General features: G+C 53.0%; 37 non-coding genes across 37 annotated transcripts; 18 read left to right on the forward strand and 19 right to left on the reverse strand.

Moving 5' to 3' along the window:
• Nucleotides 1-220: 220 nt before the first annotated feature.
• On the reverse strand, nucleotides 221-293 carry TRNAM-CAU (transfer RNA methionine (anticodon CAU)). Its single transcript has one exon. It is a non-coding gene; the product is annotated as a tRNA-Met (tRNA).
• Nucleotides 294-426: 133 nt separating this feature from the next.
• Nucleotides 427-498, forward strand: TRNAE-UUC (transfer RNA glutamic acid (anticodon UUC)). Its single transcript has one exon. It is a non-coding gene; the product is annotated as a tRNA-Glu (tRNA).
• A 395-nt stretch (nucleotides 499-893) lies between these two features.
• On the reverse strand, nucleotides 894-966 carry TRNAM-CAU (transfer RNA methionine (anticodon CAU)). Its single transcript has one exon. It is a non-coding gene; the product is annotated as a tRNA-Met (tRNA).
• Nucleotides 967-1,099: 133 nt separating this feature from the next.
• Nucleotides 1,100-1,171, forward strand: TRNAE-UUC (transfer RNA glutamic acid (anticodon UUC)). The gene has a single exon. It is a non-coding gene; the product is annotated as a tRNA-Glu (tRNA).
• Nucleotides 1,172-1,566: 395 nt separating this feature from the next.
• On the reverse strand, nucleotides 1,567-1,639 carry TRNAM-CAU (transfer RNA methionine (anticodon CAU)). Its single transcript has one exon. It is a non-coding gene; the product is annotated as a tRNA-Met (tRNA).
• A 133-nt stretch (nucleotides 1,640-1,772) lies between these two features.
• Nucleotides 1,773-1,844, forward strand: TRNAE-UUC (transfer RNA glutamic acid (anticodon UUC)). Its single transcript has one exon. It is a non-coding gene; the product is annotated as a tRNA-Glu (tRNA).
• Nucleotides 1,845-2,239: 395 nt separating this feature from the next.
• On the reverse strand, nucleotides 2,240-2,312 carry TRNAM-CAU (transfer RNA methionine (anticodon CAU)). Its single transcript has one exon. It is a non-coding gene; the product is annotated as a tRNA-Met (tRNA).
• A 133-nt stretch (nucleotides 2,313-2,445) lies between these two features.
• Nucleotides 2,446-2,517, forward strand: TRNAE-UUC (transfer RNA glutamic acid (anticodon UUC)). Its single transcript has one exon. It is a non-coding gene; the product is annotated as a tRNA-Glu (tRNA).
• A 395-nt stretch (nucleotides 2,518-2,912) lies between these two features.
• TRNAM-CAU (transfer RNA methionine (anticodon CAU)) lies at nucleotides 2,913-2,985 on the reverse strand. The gene has a single exon. It is a non-coding gene; the product is annotated as a tRNA-Met (tRNA).
• A 133-nt stretch (nucleotides 2,986-3,118) lies between these two features.
• On the forward strand, nucleotides 3,119-3,190 carry TRNAE-UUC (transfer RNA glutamic acid (anticodon UUC)). The gene has a single exon. It is a non-coding gene; the product is annotated as a tRNA-Glu (tRNA).
• A 395-nt stretch (nucleotides 3,191-3,585) lies between these two features.
• On the reverse strand, nucleotides 3,586-3,658 carry TRNAM-CAU (transfer RNA methionine (anticodon CAU)). The gene has a single exon. It is a non-coding gene; the product is annotated as a tRNA-Met (tRNA).
• Nucleotides 3,659-3,791: 133 nt separating this feature from the next.
• Nucleotides 3,792-3,863, forward strand: TRNAE-UUC (transfer RNA glutamic acid (anticodon UUC)). The gene has a single exon. It is a non-coding gene; the product is annotated as a tRNA-Glu (tRNA).
• Nucleotides 3,864-4,258: 395 nt separating this feature from the next.
• On the reverse strand, nucleotides 4,259-4,331 carry TRNAM-CAU (transfer RNA methionine (anticodon CAU)). The gene has a single exon. It is a non-coding gene; the product is annotated as a tRNA-Met (tRNA).
• Nucleotides 4,332-4,464: 133 nt separating this feature from the next.
• TRNAE-UUC (transfer RNA glutamic acid (anticodon UUC)) lies at nucleotides 4,465-4,536 on the forward strand. Its single transcript has one exon. It is a non-coding gene; the product is annotated as a tRNA-Glu (tRNA).
• Nucleotides 4,537-4,931: 395 nt separating this feature from the next.
• Nucleotides 4,932-5,004, reverse strand: TRNAM-CAU (transfer RNA methionine (anticodon CAU)). The gene has a single exon. It is a non-coding gene; the product is annotated as a tRNA-Met (tRNA).
• A 133-nt stretch (nucleotides 5,005-5,137) lies between these two features.
• Nucleotides 5,138-5,209, forward strand: TRNAE-UUC (transfer RNA glutamic acid (anticodon UUC)). The gene has a single exon. It is a non-coding gene; the product is annotated as a tRNA-Glu (tRNA).
• A 395-nt stretch (nucleotides 5,210-5,604) lies between these two features.
• On the reverse strand, nucleotides 5,605-5,677 carry TRNAM-CAU (transfer RNA methionine (anticodon CAU)). Its single transcript has one exon. It is a non-coding gene; the product is annotated as a tRNA-Met (tRNA).
• Nucleotides 5,678-5,810: 133 nt separating this feature from the next.
• On the forward strand, nucleotides 5,811-5,882 carry TRNAE-UUC (transfer RNA glutamic acid (anticodon UUC)). Its single transcript has one exon. It is a non-coding gene; the product is annotated as a tRNA-Glu (tRNA).
• A 395-nt stretch (nucleotides 5,883-6,277) lies between these two features.
• On the reverse strand, nucleotides 6,278-6,350 carry TRNAM-CAU (transfer RNA methionine (anticodon CAU)). The gene has a single exon. It is a non-coding gene; the product is annotated as a tRNA-Met (tRNA).
• Nucleotides 6,351-6,484: 134 nt separating this feature from the next.
• Nucleotides 6,485-6,556, forward strand: TRNAE-UUC (transfer RNA glutamic acid (anticodon UUC)). Its single transcript has one exon. It is a non-coding gene; the product is annotated as a tRNA-Glu (tRNA).
• A 357-nt stretch (nucleotides 6,557-6,913) lies between these two features.
• TRNAM-CAU (transfer RNA methionine (anticodon CAU)) lies at nucleotides 6,914-6,986 on the reverse strand. The gene has a single exon. It is a non-coding gene; the product is annotated as a tRNA-Met (tRNA).
• A 133-nt stretch (nucleotides 6,987-7,119) lies between these two features.
• TRNAE-UUC (transfer RNA glutamic acid (anticodon UUC)) lies at nucleotides 7,120-7,191 on the forward strand. Its single transcript has one exon. It is a non-coding gene; the product is annotated as a tRNA-Glu (tRNA).
• A 395-nt stretch (nucleotides 7,192-7,586) lies between these two features.
• TRNAM-CAU (transfer RNA methionine (anticodon CAU)) lies at nucleotides 7,587-7,659 on the reverse strand. Its single transcript has one exon. It is a non-coding gene; the product is annotated as a tRNA-Met (tRNA).
• Nucleotides 7,660-7,792: 133 nt separating this feature from the next.
• On the forward strand, nucleotides 7,793-7,864 carry TRNAE-UUC (transfer RNA glutamic acid (anticodon UUC)). The gene has a single exon. It is a non-coding gene; the product is annotated as a tRNA-Glu (tRNA).
• Nucleotides 7,865-8,259: 395 nt separating this feature from the next.
• Nucleotides 8,260-8,332, reverse strand: TRNAM-CAU (transfer RNA methionine (anticodon CAU)). Its single transcript has one exon. It is a non-coding gene; the product is annotated as a tRNA-Met (tRNA).
• Nucleotides 8,333-8,465: 133 nt separating this feature from the next.
• Nucleotides 8,466-8,537, forward strand: TRNAE-UUC (transfer RNA glutamic acid (anticodon UUC)). The gene has a single exon. It is a non-coding gene; the product is annotated as a tRNA-Glu (tRNA).
• Nucleotides 8,538-8,932: 395 nt separating this feature from the next.
• Nucleotides 8,933-9,005, reverse strand: TRNAM-CAU (transfer RNA methionine (anticodon CAU)). Its single transcript has one exon. It is a non-coding gene; the product is annotated as a tRNA-Met (tRNA).
• Nucleotides 9,006-9,605: 600 nt separating this feature from the next.
• TRNAM-CAU (transfer RNA methionine (anticodon CAU)) lies at nucleotides 9,606-9,678 on the reverse strand. The gene has a single exon. It is a non-coding gene; the product is annotated as a tRNA-Met (tRNA).
• Nucleotides 9,679-9,811: 133 nt separating this feature from the next.
• Nucleotides 9,812-9,883, forward strand: TRNAE-UUC (transfer RNA glutamic acid (anticodon UUC)). The gene has a single exon. It is a non-coding gene; the product is annotated as a tRNA-Glu (tRNA).
• A 395-nt stretch (nucleotides 9,884-10,278) lies between these two features.
• TRNAM-CAU (transfer RNA methionine (anticodon CAU)) lies at nucleotides 10,279-10,351 on the reverse strand. Its single transcript has one exon. It is a non-coding gene; the product is annotated as a tRNA-Met (tRNA).
• A 133-nt stretch (nucleotides 10,352-10,484) lies between these two features.
• TRNAE-UUC (transfer RNA glutamic acid (anticodon UUC)) lies at nucleotides 10,485-10,556 on the forward strand. Its single transcript has one exon. It is a non-coding gene; the product is annotated as a tRNA-Glu (tRNA).
• A 1,051-nt stretch (nucleotides 10,557-11,607) lies between these two features.
• On the reverse strand, nucleotides 11,608-11,680 carry TRNAM-CAU (transfer RNA methionine (anticodon CAU)). The gene has a single exon. It is a non-coding gene; the product is annotated as a tRNA-Met (tRNA).
• Nucleotides 11,681-11,814: 134 nt separating this feature from the next.
• TRNAE-UUC (transfer RNA glutamic acid (anticodon UUC)) lies at nucleotides 11,815-11,886 on the forward strand. Its single transcript has one exon. It is a non-coding gene; the product is annotated as a tRNA-Glu (tRNA).
• Nucleotides 11,887-12,281: 395 nt separating this feature from the next.
• On the reverse strand, nucleotides 12,282-12,354 carry TRNAM-CAU (transfer RNA methionine (anticodon CAU)). The gene has a single exon. It is a non-coding gene; the product is annotated as a tRNA-Met (tRNA).
• A 134-nt stretch (nucleotides 12,355-12,488) lies between these two features.
• Nucleotides 12,489-12,560, forward strand: TRNAE-UUC (transfer RNA glutamic acid (anticodon UUC)). Its single transcript has one exon. It is a non-coding gene; the product is annotated as a tRNA-Glu (tRNA).
• A 395-nt stretch (nucleotides 12,561-12,955) lies between these two features.
• TRNAM-CAU (transfer RNA methionine (anticodon CAU)) lies at nucleotides 12,956-13,028 on the reverse strand. Its single transcript has one exon. It is a non-coding gene; the product is annotated as a tRNA-Met (tRNA).
• A 134-nt stretch (nucleotides 13,029-13,162) lies between these two features.
• TRNAE-UUC (transfer RNA glutamic acid (anticodon UUC)) lies at nucleotides 13,163-13,234 on the forward strand. The gene has a single exon. It is a non-coding gene; the product is annotated as a tRNA-Glu (tRNA).
• Nucleotides 13,235-13,571: the final 337 nt, after the last annotated feature.

Raw genomic sequence — 13,571 nt, forward strand, 5'->3', positions numbered from 1 at the left:
AAAAGTTCTCGGCGGGTGACAAGAAAGGCAATGTCCAAAGTCAGATTTTCAGTTGCTCCAAGCCCCTTTTGCAACTCTGCTGCTGATAGCGCTGATGTCCAGACTCTACTCTCAGTGGTATCTCAGTGGGTGGGAAAGTGATCAAAAGTCTCCGCGATAGGCTTGTACGCTTATAGGGTGGACTTGCCCTAACCAAAAGGCTGTCCAAGCATGAGGACAGTGCCCCGTGTGAGGATTGACCTCACGACCTTCAGATTATGAGACTGATGCGCTACCTACTGCGCTAACGAGGCAGTGCTTTTGCCACTGTGCCGCACACGTGCCAGGTAAGTTGGCTCATGGTTTGCTGTCTAGACAGAGCTGATGCCCCCCTCTGGCTCTCGAGCTCCTTTTTCCCCCAGATGCATTCAGCTCTTACCGAATGCCTCCCATATGGTCTAGCGGTCAGGATTCCTGGTTTTCACCCAGGCGGCCCGGGTTCGACTCCCGGTATGGGAACGTCCTGCCTTTTGGCTAAGGTGCGCTCATCAGAATCAAGCTTCCCAGGTGAGCGTACCGGAGCCCAACAAAAGCCTTCTCCTTGGGGGCCTATTAGTGCAGGGGAAGAACGGCTGTTGGCCAGAAAAAGGTCCTCCCTCTGTAATACTGGCTGTTTTCTCTTCGCCCCATCTACAAAAGTTCTCGGCGGGTGACAAGAAAGGCAATGTCCAAAGTCAGATTTTCAGTTGCTCCAAGCCCCTTTTGCAACTCTGCTGCTGATAGCGCTGATGTCCAGACTCTACTCTCAGTGGTATCTCAGTGGGTGGGAAAGTGATCAAAAGTCTCCGCGATAGGCTTGTACGCTTATAGGGTGGACTTGCCCTAACCAAAAGGCTGTCCAAGCATGAGGACAGTGCCCCGTGTGAGGATTGAACTCACGACCTTCAGATTATGAGACTGACACGCTACCTACTGCGCTAACGAGGCAGTGCTTTTGCCACTGTGCCGCACACGCGCCAGGTAAGTTGGCTCATGGTTTGCTGTCTAGACAGAGCTGATGCCCCCCTCTGGCTCTCGAGCTCCTTTTTCCCCCAGATGCATTCAGCTCTTACCGAACGCCTCCCATATGGTCTAGCGGTCAGGATTCCTGGTTTTCACCCAGGCGGCCTGGGTTCGACTCCCGGTATGGGAACGTCCTGCCTTTTGGCTAAGGTGCGCTCATCAGAATCAAGCTTCCCAGGTGAGCGTACCGAAGCCCAACAAAAGCCTTCTCCTTGGGGGCCTATTAGTGCAGGGGAAGAACGGCTGTTGGCCAGAAAAAGGTCCTCCCTCTGTAATACTGTCTGTTTTCTCTTCGCCCCATCTACAAAAGTTCTCGGCGGGTGACAAGAAAGGCAATGTCCAAAGTCAGATTTTCAGTTGCTCCAAGCCCCTTTTGCAACTCTGCTGCTGATAGCGCTGATGTCCAGACTCTACTCTCAGTGGTATCTCAGTGGGTGGGAAAGTGATCAAAAGTCTCCGCGATAGGCTTGTACGCTTATAGGGTGGACTTGCCCTAACCAAAAGGCTGTCCAAGCATGAGGACAGTGCCCCGTGTGAGGATTGAACTCACGACCTTCAGATTATGAGACTGACGCGCTACCTACTGCGCTAACGAGGCAGTGCTTTTGCCACTGTGCCGCACACGTGCCAGGTAAGTTGGCTCATGGTTTGCTGTCTAGACAGAGCTGATGCCCCCCTCTGGCTCTCGAGCTCCTTTTTCCCCCAGATGCATTCAGCTCTTACCGAACGCCTCCCATATGGTCTAGCGGTCAGGATTCCTGGTTTTCACCCAGGCGGCCCGGGTTCGACTCCCGGTATGGAAACGTCCTGCCTTTTGGCTAAGGTGCGCTCATCAGAATCAAGCTTCCCAGGTGAGCGTACCGGAGCCCAACAAAAGCCTTCTCCTTGGGGGCCTATTAGTGCAGGGGAAGAACGGCTGTTGGCCAGAAAAAGGTCCTCCCTCTGTAATACTGTCTGTTTTCTCTTCGCCCCATCTACAAAAGTTCTCGGCGGGTGACAAGAAAGGCAATGTCCAAAGTCAGATTTTCAGTTGCTCCAAGCCCCTTTTGCAACTCTGCTGCTGATAGCGCTGATGTCCAGACTCTACTCTCAGTGGTATCTCAGTGGGTGGGAAAGTGATCAAAAGTCTCCGCGATAGGCTTGTACGCTTATAGGGTGGACTTGCCCTAACCAAAAGGCTGTCCAAGCATGAGGACAGTGCCCCGTGTGAGGATTGAACTCACGACCTTCAGATTATGAGACTGACGCGCTACCTACTGCGCTAACGAGGCAGTGCTTTTGCCACTGTGCCGCACACGCGCCAGGTAAGTTGGCTCATGGTTTGCTGTCTAGACAGAGCTGATGCCCCCCTCTGGCTCTCGAGCTCCTTTTTCCCCCAGATGCATTCAGCTCTTACCGAACGCCTCCCATATGGTCTAGCGGTCAGGATTCCTGGTTTTCACCCAGGCGGCCCGGGTTCGACTCCCGGTACGGGAACGTCCTGCCTTTTGGCTAAGGTGCGCTCATCAGAATCAAGCTTCCCAGGTGAGCGTACCGGAGCCCAACAAAAGCCTTCTCCTTGGGGGCCTATTAGTGCAGGGGAAGAACGGCTGTTGGCCAGAAAAAGGTCCTCCCTCTGTAATACTGGCTGTTTTCTCTTCACCCCATCTACAAAAGTTCTCGGCGGGTGACAAGAAAGGCAATGTCCAAAGTCAGATTTTCAGTTGCTCCAAGCCCCTTTTGCAACTCTGCTGCTGATAGCGCTGATGTCCAGACTCTACTCTCAGTGGTATCTCAGTGGGTGGGAAAGTGATCAAAAGTCTCCGCGATAGGCTTGTACGCTTATAGGGTGGACTTGCCCTAACCAAAAGGCTGTCCAAGCATGAGGACAGTGCCCCGTGTGAGGATTGAACTCACGACCTTCAGATTATGAGACTGACACGCTACCTACTGCGCTAACGAGGCAGTGCTTTTACCACTGTGCCGCACACGCGCCAGGTAAGTTGGCTCATGGTTTGCTGTCTAGACAGAGCTGATGCCCCCCTCTGGCTCTCGAGCTCCTTTTTCCCCCAGATGCATTCAGCTCTTACCGAACGCCTCCCATATGGTCTAGCGGTCAGGATTCCTGGTTTTCACCCAGGCGGCCCGGGTTTGACTCCCGGTACGGGAACGTCCTGCCTTTTGACTAAGGTGCGCTCATCAGAATCAAGCTTCCCAGGTGAGCGTACCGGAGCCCAACAAAAGCCTTCTCCTTGGGGGCCTATTAGTGCAGGGGAAGAACGGCTGTTGGCCAGAAAAAGGTCCTCCCTCTGTAATACTGGCTGTTTTCTCTTCGCCCCATCTACAAAAGTTCTCGGCGGGTGACAAGAAAGGCAATGTCCAAAGTCAGATTTTCAGTTGCTCCAAGCCCCTTTTGCAACTCTGCTGCTGATAGCGCTGATGTCCAGACTCTACTCTCAGTGGTATCTCAGTGGGTGGGAAAGTGAACAAAAGTCTCCGCGATAGGCTTGTACGCTTATAGGGTGGACTTGCCCTAACCAAAAGGCTGTCCAAGCATGAGGACAGTGCCCCGTGTGAGGATTGAACTCACGACCTTCAGATTATGAGACTGACGCGCTACCTACTGCGCTAACGAGGCAGTGCTTTTGCCACTGTGCCGCACATGCGCCAGGTAAGTTGGCTCATGGTTTGCTGTCTAGACAGAGCTGATGCCCCCCTCTGGCTCTCGAGCTCCTTTTTCCCCCAGATGCATTCAGCTCTTACCGAACGCCTCCCATATGGTCTAGCGGTCAGGATTCCTGGTTTTCACCCAGGCGGCCCGGGTTCGACTCCCGGTATGGGAATGTCCTGCCTTTTGGCTAAGGTGCGCTCATCAGAATCAAGCTTCCCAGGTGAGCGTACCGGAGCCCAACAAAAGCCTTCTCCTTGGGGGCCTATTAGTGCAGGGGAAGAACGGCTGTTGGCCAGAAAAAGGTCCTCTCTCTGTAATACTGGCTGTTTTCTCTTCGCCCCATCTACAAAAGTTCTCGGCGGGTGACAAGAAAGGCAATGTCCAAAGTCAGATTTTCAGTTGCTCCAAGCCCCTTTTGCAACTCTGCTGCTGATAGCGCTGATATCCAGACTCTACTCTCAGTGGTATCTCAGTGGGTGGGAAAGTGATCAAAAGTCTCCGCGATAGGCTTGTACACTTATAGGGTGGACTTGCCCTAACCAAAAGGCTGTCCAAGCATGAGGACAGTGCCCCGTGTGAGGATTGAACTCACGACCTTCAGATTATGAGACTGACACGCTACCTACTGCGCTAACGAGGCAGTGCTTTTGCCACTGTGCCGCACACGCGCCAGGTAAGTTGGCTCATGGTTTGCTGTCTAGACAGAGCTGATGCCCCCCTCTGGCTCTCGAGCTCCTTTTTCCCCCAGATGCATTCAGCTCTTACCGAACGCCTCCCATATGGTCAAGCGGTCAGGATTCCTGGTTTTCACCCAGGCGGCCCGGGTTCGACTCCCGGTATGGGAACGTCCTGCCTTTTGGCTAAGGTGCGCTCATCAGAATCAAGCTTCCCAGGTGAGCGTACCGGAGCCCAACAAAAGCCTTCTCCTTGGGGGCCTATTAGTGCAGGGGAAGAACGGCTGTTGGCCAGAAAAAGGTCCTCCCTCTGTAATACTGGCTGTTTTCTCTTCGCCCCATCTACAAAAGTTCTCGGCGGGTGACAAGAAAGGCAATGTCCAAAGTCAGATTTTCAGTTGCTCCAAGCCCCTTTTGCAACTCTGCTGCTGATAGCGCTGATGTCCAGACTCTACTCTCAGTGGTATCTCAGTGGGTGGGAAAGTGATCAAAAGTCTCCGCGATAGGCTTGTACGCTTATAGGGTGGACTTGCCCTAACCAAAAGGCTGTCCAAGCATGAGGACAGTGCCCCGTGTGAGGATTGAACTCACGACCTTCAGATTATGAGACTGACGCGCTACCTACTGCGCTAACGAGGCAGTGCTTTTGCCACTGTGCCGCACACGCGCCAGGTAAGTTGGCTCATGGTTTGCTGTCTAGACAGAGCTGATGCCCCCCTCTGGCTCTCGAGCTCCTTTTTCCCCCAGATGCATTCAGCTCTTACCGAACGCCTCCCATATGGTCTAGCGGTCAGGATTCCTGGTTTTCACCCAGGCGGCCCGGGTTCGACTCCCGGTACGGGAACGTCCTGCCTTTTGGCTAAGGTGCGCTCATCAGAATCAAGCTTCCCAGGTGAGCGTACCGGAGCCCAACAAAAGCCTTCTCCTTGGGGGCCTATTAGTGCAGGGGAAGAACGGCTGTTGGCCAGAAAAAGGTCCTCCCTCTGTAATACTGGCTGTTTTCTCTTTGCCCCATCTACAAAAGTTCTCGGCGGGTGACAAGAAAGGCAATGTCCAAAGTCAGATTTTCAGTTGCTCCAAGCCCCTTTTGCAACTCTGCTGCTGATAGCGCTGATGTCCAGACTCTACTCTCAGTGGTATCTCAGTGGGTGGGAAAGTGATCAAAAGTCTCCGCGATAGGCTTGTACGCTTATAGGGTGGACTTGCTCTAACCAAAAGGCTGTCCAAGCATGAGGACAGTGCCCCGTGTGAGGATTGAACTCACGACCTTCAGATTATGAGACTGACGCGCTACCTACTGCGCTAACGAGGCAGTGCTTTTGCCACTGTGCCGCACACGTGCCAGGTAAGTTGGCTCATGGTTTGCTGTCTAGACAGAGCTGATGCCCCCCTCTGGCTCTCGAGCTCCTTTTTCCCCCAGATGCATTCAGCTCTTACCGAACGCCTCCCATATGGTCTAGCGGTCAGGATTCCTGGTTTTCACCCAGGCGGCCCGGGTTCGACTCCCGGTATGGGAACGTCCTGCCTTTTGGCTAAGGTGCGCTCATCAGAATCAAGCTTCCCAGGTGAGCGTACCGGAGCCCAACAAAAGCCTTCTCCTTGGGGGCCTATTAGTGCAGGGGAAGAACGGCTGTTGGCCAGAAAAAGGTCCTCCCTCTGTAATACTGTCTGTTTTCTCTTCGCCCCATCTACAAAAGTTCTCGGCGGGTGACAAGAAAGGCAATGTCCAAAGTCAGATTTTCAGTTGCTCCAAGCCCCTTTTGCAACTCTGCTGCTGATAGCGCTGATGTCCAGACTCTACTCTCAGTGGTATCTCAGTGGGTGGGAAAGTGATCAAAAGTCTCCGCGATAGGCTTGTACGCTTATAGGGTGGACTTGCCCTAACCAAAAGGCTGTCCAAGCATGAGGACAGTGCCCCGTGTGAGGATTGAACTCACGACCTTCAGATTATGAGACTGACGCGCTACCTACTGCGCTAACGAGGCAGTGCTTTTGCCACTGTGCCGCACACGCGCCAGGTAAGTTGGCTCATGGTTTGCTGTCTAGACAGAGCTGATGCCCCCCCTCTGGCTCTCGAGCTCCTTTTTCCCCCAGATGCATTCAGCTCTTACCGAACGCCTCCCATATGGTCTAGCGGTCAGGATTCCTGGTTTTCACCCAGGCGGCCCGGGGTCGACTCCCGGTATGGGAACGTCCTGCCTTTTGGCTAAGGTGCGCTCATCAGAATCAAGCTTCCCAGGTGAGCGTACCGGAGCCCAACAAAAGCCTTCTCCTTGGGGGCCTATTAGTGCAGGGGAAGAACGGCTGTTTTCTCTTCACCCCATCTACAAAAGTTCTCGGCGGGTGACAAGAAAGGCAATGTCCAAAGTCAGATTTTCAGTTGCTCCAAGCCCCTTTTGCAACTCTGCTGCTGATAGCGCTGATGTCCAGACTCTACTCTCAGTGGTATCTCAGTGGGTGGGAAAGTGATCAAAAGTCTCTGCGATAGGCTTGTACGCTTATAGGGTGGACTTGCCCTAACCAAAAGGTTGTCCAAGCATGAGGACAGTGCCCCGTGTGAGGATTGAACTCACGACCTTCAGATTATGAGACTGACGCGCTACCTACTGCGCTAACGAGGCAGTGCTTTTGCCACTGTGCCGCACACGCGCCAGGTAAGTTGGCTCATGGTTTGCTGTCTAGACAGAGCTGATGCCCCCCTCTGGCTCTCGAGCTCCTTTTTCCCCCAGATGCATTCAGCTCTTACCGAACGCCTCCCATATGGTCTAGCGGTCAGGATTCCTGGTTTTCACCCAGGCGGCCCGGGTTCGACTCCCGTTACGGGAACGTCCTGCCTTTTGGCTAAGGTGCGCTCATCAGAATCAAGCTTCCCAGGTGAGCGTACCGGAGCCCAACAAAAGCCTTCTCCTTGGGGGCCTATTAGTGCAGGGGAAGAACGGCTGTTGGCCAGAAAAAGGTCCTCCCTCTGTAATACTGGCTGTTTTCTCTTCGCCCCATCTACAAAAGTTCTCGGCGGGTGACAAGAAAGGCAATGTCCAAAGTCATATTTTCAGTTGCTCCAAGCCCCTTTTGCAACTCTGCTGCTGATAGCGCTGATGTCCAGACTCTACTCTCAGTGGTATCTCAGTGGGTGGGAAAGTGATCAAAAGTCTCCGCGATAGGCTTGTACGCTTATAGGGTGGACTTGCCCTAACCAAAAGGCTGTCCAAGCATGAGGACAGTGCCCCGTGTGAGGATTGAACTCACGACCTTCAGATTATGAGACTGACGCGCTACCTACTGCGCTAACGAGGCAGTGCTTTTGCCACTGTGCCGCACATGCGCCAGGTAAGTTGGCTCATGGTTTGCTGTCTAGACAGAGCTGATGCCCCCCTCTGGCTCTCGAGCTCCTTTTTCCCCCAGATGCATTCAGCTCTTACCGAACGCCTCCCATATGGTCTAGCGGTCAGGATTCCTGGTTTTCACCCAGGCAGCCCGGGTTCGACTCCCGGTATGGGAATGTCCTGCCTTTTGGCTAAGGTGCGCTCATCAGAATCAAGCTTCCCAGGTGAGCGTACCGGAGCCCAACAAAAGCCTTCTCCTTGGGGGCCTATTAGTGCAGGGGAAGAACGGCTGTTGGCCAGAAAAAGGTCCTCTCTCTGTAATACTGGCTGTTTTCTCTTCGCCCCATCTACAAAAGTTCTCGGCGGGTGACAAGAAAGGCAATGTCCAAAGTCAGATTTTCAGTTGCTCCAAGCCCCTTTTGCAACTCTGCTGCTGATAGCGCTGATATCCAGACTCTACTCTCAGTGGTATCTCAGTGGGTGGGAAAGTGATCAAAAGTCTCCGCGATAGGCTTGTACGCTTATAGGGTGGACTTGCCCTAACCAAAAGGCTGTCCAAGCATGAGGACAGTGCCCCGTGTGAGGATTGAACTCACGACCTTCAGATTATGAGACTGACACGCTACCTACTGCGCTAACGAGGCAGTGCTTTTGCCACTGTGCCGCACACGCGCCAGGTAAGTTGGCTCATGGTTTGCTGTCTAGACAGAGCTGATGCCCCCCTCTGGCTCTCGAGCTCCTTTTTCCCCCAGATGCATTCAGCTCTTACCGAACGCCTCCCATATGGTCAAGCGGTCAGGATTCCTGGTTTTCACCCAGGCGGCCCGGGTTCGACTCCCGGTATGGGAACGTCCTGCCTTTTGGCTAAGGTGCGCTCATCAGAATCAAGCTTCCCAGGTGAGCGTACCGGAGCCCAACAAAAGCCTTCTCCTTGGGGGCCTATTAGTGCAGGGGAAGAACGGCTGTTGGCCAGAAAAAGGTCCTCCCTCTGTAATACTGGCTGTTTTCTCTTCGCCCCATCTACAAAAGTTCTCGGCGGGTGACAAGAAAGGCAATGTCCAAAGTCAGATTTTCAGTTGCTCCAAGCCCCTTTTGCAACTCTGCTGCTGATAGCGCTGATGTCCAGACTCTACTCTCAGTGGTATCTCAGTGGGTGGGAAAGTGATCAAAAGTCTCCGCGATAGGCTTGTACGCTTATAGGGTGGACTTGCCCTAACCAAAAGGCTGTCCAAGCATGAGGACAGTGCCCCGTGTGAGGATTGAACTCACAACCTTCAGATTATGAGACTGACGCGCTACCTACTGCGCTAACGAGGCAGTGCTTTTGCCACTGTGCCGCACACGCGCCAGGTAAGTTGGCTCATGGTTTGCTGTCTAGACAGAGCTGATGCCCCCCTCTGGCTCTCGAGCTCCTTTTTCCCCCAGATGCATTCAGCTCTTACCGAACGCCTCCCATATGGTCAAGCGGTCAGGATTCCTGGTTTTCACCCAGGCGGCCCGGGTTCGACTCCCAGTATGGGAACGTCCTGCCTTTTGGCTAAGGTGCGCTCATCAGAATCAAGCTTCCCAGGTGAGCGTACCGGAGCCCAACAAAAGCCTTCTCCTTGGGGGCCTATTAGTGCAGGGGAAGAACGGCTGTTGGCCAGAAAAAGGTCCTCCCTCTGTAATACTGGCTGTTTTCTCTTCGCCCCATCTACAAAAGTTCTCGGCGGGTGACAAGAAAGGCAATGTCCAAAGTCAGATTTTCAGTTGCTCCAAGCCCCTTTTGCAACTCTGCTGCTGATAGCGCTGATGTCCAGACTCTACTCTCAGTGGTATCTCAGTGGGTGGGAAAGTGATCAAAAGTCTCCGCGATAGGCTTGTACGCTTATAGGGTGGACTTGCCCTAACCAAAAGGCTGTCCAAGCATGAGGACAGTGCCCCGTGTGAGGATTGAACTCACGACCTTCAGATTATGAGACTGACGCGCTACTTACTGCGCTAACGAGGCAGTGCTTTTGCCACTGTGCCGCACACGCGCCAGGTAAGTTGGCTCATGGTTTGCTGTCTAGACAGAGCTGATGCCCCCCTCTGGCTCTCGAGCTCCTTTTTCCCCCAGATGCATTCAGCTCTTACCGAATGTCTCCCATATGGTCTAGCGGTCAGGATTCCTGGTTTTCACCCAGGCGGCCCGGGTTCGACTCCCGGTACGGGAACGTCCTGCCTTTTGGCTAAGGTGCGCTCATCAGAATCAAGCTTCCCAGGTGAGCGTACCGGAGCCCAACAAAAGCCTTCTCCTTGGGGGCCTATTAGTGCAGGGGAAGAACGGCTGTTGGCCAGAAAAAGGTCCTCCCTCTGTAATACTGGCTGTTTTCTCTTCGCCCCATCTACAAAAGTTCTCGGCGGGTGACAAGAAAGGCAATGTCCAAAGTCAGATTTTCAGTTGCTCCAAGCCCCTTTTGCAACTCTGCTGCTGATAGCGCTGATGTCCAGACTCTACTCTCAGTGGTATCTCAGTGGGTGGGAAAGTGATCAAAAGTCTCCGCGATAGGCTTGTACGCGTATAGGGTGGACTTGCCCTAACCAAAAGGCTGTCCAAGCATGAGGACAGTGCCCCGTGTGAGGATTGAACTCACGACCTTCAGATTATGAGACTGACGCGCTACCTACTGCGCTAACGAGGCAGTGCTTTTGCCACTGTGCCGCACACGCGCCAGGTAAGTTGGCTCATGGTTTGCTGTCTAGACAGAGCTGATGCCCGCCTCTGGCTCTCGAGCTCCTTTTTCCCCCAGATGCATTCAGCTCTTACCGAACGCCTCCCATATGGTCTAGCGGTCAGGATTCCTGGTTTTCACCCAGGCGGCCCGGGTTCGACTCCCTGTATGGGAACGTCCTGCCTTTTGGCTAAGGTGCGCTCATCAGAATTAGGGATGCTCATTCGGATTCCACGGAAATGCAATTTCCGAAATTCCGATCGGAAATTGCATTTCCGCATCGGAATGCGGAAATCGTTAATGCAAGTGCGTTAGGCGGATTTCCGCCGGAAATCACGGAAATTCCGCCCGACTTTACCATTGATTTTCTCAAAAACTATGAAGTCTTTTTGAAAACTTTTTTTTTGCATCTTGTTCAGGAGATTCTGCTTAATAAACCCTGAAAATTTGGTGTTTCTAGGACTTACGGGGGCTTTGCTATTAACCGCTAAAGTCGGTGGATTTTTACTGTAATGTAAAATGCAGAAAATCCGCATCTGCCTATTTTCTGCATTTACATTACAGTAAAAATACGCCGACTTTAGCGGTTAATAGCAAAGCCCCCGTAAGTCCTAGAAACACCAAATTTTCAGGGTTTATTAAGCAGAATCTCCTGAACAGGATGCAAAAAAAAGTTTTCAAAAAGACCTTATAGTTTTTGAGAAAATTGATGTTAAAGTCGGGCGGAATTTCCGCGATTTCCGGCGGAAATTCCGCATTGGAATGCGGAAATTGGTAGCGGAAAGCGGAATCGGTATTTGGCAATGGCGGAATGCGGATTTACCGCGGAATCGGAAATTGGCATTTCCGACCATCCCTAATCAGAATCAAGCTTCCCAGGTGAGCGTACCGGAGCCCAACAAAAGCCTTCTCCTTGGGGGCCTATTAGTGCAGGGGAAGAACGGCTGTTGGCCAGAAAAAGGTCCTCTCTCTGTAATACTGGCTGTTTTCTCTTCGCCCCATCTACAAAAGTTCTCGGCGGGTGACAAGAAAGGCAATGTCCAAAGTCAGATTTTCAGTTGCTCCAAGCCCCTTTTGCAACTCTGCTGCTGATAGCGCTGATGTCCAGACTCTACTCTCAGTGGTATCTCAGTGGGTGGGAAAGTGATCAAAAGTCTCCGCGATAGGCTTGTACGCTTATAGGGTGGACTTGCCCTAACCAAAAGGCTGTCCAAGCATGAGGACAGTGCCCCGTGTGAGGATTGAACTCACGACCTTCAGATTATGAGACTGACACGCTACCTACTGCGCTAACGAGGCAGTGCTTTTGCCACTGTGCCGCACACGCGCCAGGTAAGTTGGCTCATGGTTTGCTGTCTAGACAGAGCTGATGCCCCCCCTCTGGCTCTCGAGCTCCTTTTTCCCCCAGATGCATTCAGCTCTTACCGAACGCCTCCCATATGGTCAAGCGGTCAGGATTCCTGGTTTTCACCCAGGCGGCCCGGGTTCGACTCCCGGTATGGGAACGTCCTGCCTTTTGGCTAAGGTGCGCTCATCAGAATCAAGCTTCCCAGGTGAGCGTACCGGAGCCCAACAAAAGCCTTCTCCTTGGGGGCCTATTAGTGCAGGGGAAGAACGGCTGTTGGCCAGAAAAAGGTCCTCCCTCTGTAATACTGGCTGTTTTCTCTTCGCCCCATCTACAAAAGTTCTCGGCGGGTGACAAGAAAGGCAATGTCCAAAGTCAGATTTTCAGTTGCTCCAAGCCCCTTTTGCAACTCTGCTGCTGATAGCGCTGATGTCCAGACTCTACTCTCAGTGGTATCTCAGTGGGTGGGAAAGTGATCAAAAGTCTCCGCGATAGGCTTGTACGCTTATAGGGTGGACTTGCCCTAACCAAAAGGCTGTCCAAGCATGAGGACAGTGCCCCGTGTGAGGATTGAACTCACGACCTTCAGATTATGAGACTGACACGCTACCTACTGCGCTAACGAGGCAGTGCTTTTGCCACTGTGCCGCACACGCGCCAGGTAAGTTGGCTCATGGTTTGCTGTCTAGACAGAGCTGATGCCCCCCCTCTGGCTCTCGAGCTCCTTTTTCCCCCAGATGCATTCAGCTCTTACCGAACGCCTCCCATATGGTCAAGCGGTCAGGATTCCTGGTTTTCACCCAGGCGGCCCGGGTTCGACTCCCGGTATGGGAACGTCCTGCCTTTTGGCTAAGGTGCGCTCATCAGAATCAAGCTTCCCAGGTGAGCGTACCGGAGCCCAACAAAAGCCTTCTCCTTGGGGGCCTATTAGTGCAGGGGAAGAACGGCTGTTGGCCAGAAAAAGGTCCTCCCTCTGTAATACTGGCTGTTTTCTCTTCGCCCCATCTACAAAAGTTCTCGGCGGGTGACAAGAAAGGCAATGTCCAAAGTCAGATTTTCAGTTGCTCCAAGCCCCTTTTGCAACTCTGCTGCTGATAGCGCTGATGTCCAGACTCTACTCTCAGTGGTATCTCAGTGGGTGGGAAAGTGATCAAAAGTCTCCGCGATAGGCTTGTACGCTTATAGGGTGGACTTGCCCTAACCAAAAGGCTGTCCAAGCATGAGGACAGTGCCCCGTGTGAGGATTGAACTCACGACCTTCAGATTATGAGACTGACACGCTACCTACTGCGCTAACGAGGCAGTGCTTTTGCCACTGTGCCGCACACGCGCCAAGTAAGTTGGCTCATGGTTTGCTGTCTAGACAGAGCTGATGCCCCCCCTCTGGCTCTCGAGCTCCTTTTTCCCCCAGATGCATTCAGCTCTTACCGAACGCCTCCCATATGGTCTAGCGGTCAGGATTCCTGGTTTTCACCCAGGCGGCCCGGGTTCGACTCCCGGTATGGGAACGTCCTGCCTTTTGGCTAAGGTGCGCTCATCAGAATCAAGCTTCCCAGGTGAGCATACCGGAGCCCAACAAAAGCCTTCTCCTTGGGGGCCTATTAGTGCAGGGGAAGAACGGCTGTTGGCCAGAAAAAGGTCCTCCCTCTGTAATACTGGCTGTTTTCTCTTCGCCCCAGCTACAAAAGTTCTCGGCGGGTGACAAGAAAGGCAATGTCCAAAGTCAGATTTTCAGTTGCTCCAAGCCCCTTTTGCAACTCTGCTGCTGATAGCGCTGATGTCCAGACTCTACTCTCAGTGGTATCTCAGTGGGTGGGAAAGTGATCAAAAGTCTCCGCGATAGGC

Source organism: Hyperolius riggenbachi, chromosome 3 (assembly GCF_040937935.1).
Source record: "Hyperolius riggenbachi isolate aHypRig1 chromosome 3, aHypRig1.pri, whole genome shotgun sequence".
In the NCBI taxonomy this organism is placed as follows: Eukaryota; Metazoa; Chordata; class Amphibia; order Anura; family Hyperoliidae; genus Hyperolius; species Hyperolius riggenbachi.